Below are 4,371 nucleotides of genomic sequence, written 5' to 3' on the forward strand. Positions count from 1 at the left end.
AAAGGACGCTCTTGAAACTAATGGCGTCCTGTGTTGTTTCTCGTGTGCGCTTCCAAGCAACATGGCGAACCTGGAAACACATATATATATATATATATATATATATATATATATATATATATATATATATATATATATATATATATTACCTACTGGCGGTCGCCAGTAGGTATATATAGTTAGGATTTTTTCTCTATGGGTTTTTTGAAAATTCTATGTCTAATAACTTTGGCGTTTGTGGACGGAATTGGCTGAAATTTTCAGGAAAATGGCACATTTTGTTTCTGAGCAGCCCCTAAAAATTGGGGGGGGGTTCGTCCAGGGGGGGTCGAGAAAAAAGGGGGGTCCCAAAACGTGTTTTTAATATTGAGTTTTCCATAGGGCGGTTGGCCTCACTTTTAGCCCGAACGGCTGAATGGATTTGCACGAAACTTGGCAAAATTGTAGGGACTGGTAGCCCGATGTGCCTTTTGTAGGTCTCAATATATGTGCTCCAGTGGATTTTGAGAAATTAACGTTTAAAAAAAGATATATATCTGTAACAGCGGACCGGGCAGCGCTCCAGTTCGCGTACTTTTCGCGCAACGGAGCTTTGTGAAGCGAAGCTGATTGGTTCTCCGGCGTCTGTCAACATTCCAAACAGTCCGTAGCGGCCGCCATCTTGTCTCTCGGTAGGATCGAGAGACAAGAGGAGGCGAAAGGGAAGGGGCAAATGACGATAAGGGGGCATAGTAGATCCTCCCTAACCTCTTAGGTTTGATGTACCATTTTGCCAAGTTTGGTGTAATTCCGTTCAGCCATTCAAGCTGTAGACGTATCTAAATGTCAATAATCGAACGGCTGAATGGATTTGCACGAAACTTGGCAAAATATTAGGGACTGGTAGCCCGATGTGCCTTTGCTAGGTCTCAATATATGTGCTCCAGTGGATTTTGAGAAATTAACGTTCAAAAAAAGATATATATCTGTAACAGCGCTCCGCTTCGCGTACTTTTCGCGTTACGGAGCTTTGCGAAGCTGATTGGTTCTCCGGCGTCTGTCAACATTCCAAACAGTCCGTAGCGGCCGCCATCTTGTCTCTCGGTAGGATCGAGAGACAAGAGGAGGCCAAAGCGAAGGGGGAAATGACCATAAGGGGGCATAGTAGATCCTTCCTGACCTCTTAGGTTTGATGTACCATTTTGCCAAGTTTGGTGTAATTCCGTTCAGCCATTCAGGCTGTAGACGTATGTAAATGTCCTATGGAAAATTGCATGGGGAAAACACATTTGAAAGTGTTGAAATTTAGAACCAATTAAAATGTTACTTTGGTTTTGTATTTGTGTGTGATGAAAGTTAATTGGTTATGTATATATGTCAAATGAGAGGAAACCACAGCCATTTTGTGATACTACTGTCTGAGGTACATTTGTGAGGAATTTTTGGTGGTGAATTTCTGATGTTTGATTTACACAGTACTAACACTTCTCCTACTTTTAAAAAGGTGAGTTGTTAATTTGTAAGGGGAACTATGTTGTACACTTGAAGATAATTTGAAAAATGTTTTCTGTTATTTATTTGCAGTCCTTTCTGTTATACTAAATACTTGATAAAGTTAGTTTTATATTATGTATTACTAAAAACGATAAATGAAAGTGATTATTTTTTTCTGCAATTTACAGCAAGCAATTTCAAAATAAAATGGCTCACAATGAAGAGACCGTGGCAATTTCTTTTGAATTGTCCACTACATTGATTGAAATTGAGAGCACCAATAATGAAATATTGTCACATGGAGGAGATGACTTGTATGATTCCATTAGATTGATTGAAATGGACAGCACCAATAATGAAATATTGTCACAAGGAGGAGATGACTTGAATGATTCCACTACATTGATTGAAATTGAGAGCACCAATAATGAAATATTGTCACAAGGAGGAGATGACTTGTATGATTCCATTAGATTGATTGAAATGGACAGCACCAATAATGAAATATTGTCACAAGGAGGAGATGACTTGAATGATTCCACTACATTGATTGAAATTGAGAGCACCAATAATGAAATATTGTCACGAGGAGATGACTTGAATGATTCCACTACATTGATTGAAATTGACAGCACCAATAATGAAATTTTGTCACAAGGAGGAGATGACTTGAATGATTCCACTACATTGATTGAAATTGACAGCACCAATAATGAAATATTGTCACAAGGAGGAGATGACTTGAATGATTTTTTTGATCAATCTGTTGATGGCGAATTTATCGAATGTTTGGAGACCATAGAGTTACAAGAATCATCATTGCAGACTTTTCATGAGGAAATTGCTGATGAGGACATGTTACTAGTTCTTTCAAATTTAGAAAATTCTGAAGAATAAATTTATATTTAGAAATCAAAAATTGTTTGAGACATTATTCATTTTTATTTTTAATTTATGAGGTTGTAGCGAAGTGATTGTAGTATAAAATGAGACTTATAGTATAGAGTGCAACATTTTTATGTTACATGGTAAGTTTACTCATATTTACTTCCCTTCTGCCACTATATTATCTCCAATGTGTATTTGACATCTCTTCTTCATCTCCGGCCTCCTTTCTCTCACTGTGTGTCTCCGATGCATCTTATCGCTGCTATTTTGTGTAATTACAGAAGAGAGTAAAATAAAATAGTTCGGAACGTGAAAAGGGGGCAAAGTAGAGTACCCCTCACCCCGTAGGCCTTTTCAGGCGGTCCCAAAAGGATCAGTTTCTGCTTTCCTGAGAGATTATGGTATGAGTTCCATATACCACAATAATTTGCATTACAACATGCAAGATATCTATCTCCTATTACCAACTTTTGGAGATATTGTCAGTAGCGGTCTGTTGTGCGAATAGTTCCAAGGCAGCAGAAAGCGCTGAAATCTGGATGTCACGAAGGTGATGTCTAGTAAGTTGCCGCCCAGCAAATAACGGCGTGGGGCGCCGCGGGGGTGAGTGAGTCCAGTAGGCACCACAGCTATTCTTACCGGCATTGCAGAATTACTGCTGGGGACAATGCCTGTGCTGTAGCAGGGTCACAGCAGAAACAAAAAGGATTCTGTTGAAGATGTTGTTGGTTTTCAATTTGAAAACAGTTCTGGTGTCAATTGCTATGCTAATGTAGTGGTTAATGTTTTGTTTTCTCTAGAAAATGTAAAAGAGGGGGAGGCAGTCCAAAGTTCCGTTAAAAGGGCAAAGGAAAGGATCGGTGGTTTGAACTATCAGTCAAAAAGGGGAGGGGGTGCAACAATTTTTCCTACCGGGTCACACTGTGCTTTCACCGGAACTGAGGTCTGCAGGATTCTAGTAATTCAAAGTGAGGCTGGCGCCAGCATGGGAGCGCCGACGTCCCGCGGATACAGTTTCGTCACTCCACGGGCGATCATGGCAGTCATTCCCCATCGGGGGTGTCTGCGGGGGTCGGAGACTCCCGCGGCTCCTGTAGAATCTTCAAGGTCGTGGAGGACTACGGTGGTGGAGTCAACCAGTGACCGGGCCATTTCTTTATGCTGGGCCCGCTCTTGCCAGGTCGACCGCCATTTTGAGAGTTCGGTAGCTACTGGCGATCGCGGGGTCAAATGAGCGGACGGGCTCCACCCTGCCGGGCGAGACGTTGCAGCATTGCCACAGTGGAAGAACCCTTTTCCGGGCGCTTGGAGCGCTGAGGGTGCAGGTGGGAAGCCTCCACTGGGGAGGCGGGAGAGGCCTGTTCGCATCGTCTCTCCCTCCCAGTGCATCCCACGGCGTCTCGCTTGAGATTTGTTATGGCCGGACCAGGCGATGAGGACGAGGGGGGGGGGGTCGGAGGCATGTGCAAGACATCCCCCCCCAGTGTTGTCGCAGCCATTATTCAAGAGAGAAGAAGTGTCCCGTCCGTCTTCGGGCCGGGCTTCCGGTGGATGTCGGCCGGACGCCCCTGGCTCTGGCCCCATGAACGGGTTTCTTGGTTTATCGGCTGCAGCCGGATCCCGTCGGCCTCGGCCCCCCGACCGTTGGTGGCCGGACCGGAAGAGCATGTGGCGGGACTACCTGCAACTCTCAAGGGCCACCGCGGCCGGACTGGGAGAGAGAGGGGAGGGTCGAGGAGACATTCCCCCCCCCCCCTGAAACTCTTCAGCGTTGTAAAGGCAATCCCCTGGCCGGGTCCCGCTGGCCTCGGCCTCTCCTCCGGCTACACCCTACGTTCGGATCTCCTGGCCGAGGCGTGGCAGCAGGATCCGCCTTATATGGGCTGCTCCCGGCTGGGCGTAGCCGCAACCCTGCCCCACCTTGGAAGTTTCCAGAGTGGGGGCGGATGTTCTACTGACTTGCATTTTCCCTAGTCTATCGATTTTTTTGGCGTGGCAGGCGGTGGGACA

This window comes from Lissotriton helveticus, chromosome 3_1, assembly GCF_964261635.1.
Source record: "Lissotriton helveticus chromosome 3_1, aLisHel1.1, whole genome shotgun sequence".
Taxonomy (NCBI): domain Eukaryota; kingdom Metazoa; phylum Chordata; class Amphibia; order Caudata; family Salamandridae; genus Lissotriton; species Lissotriton helveticus.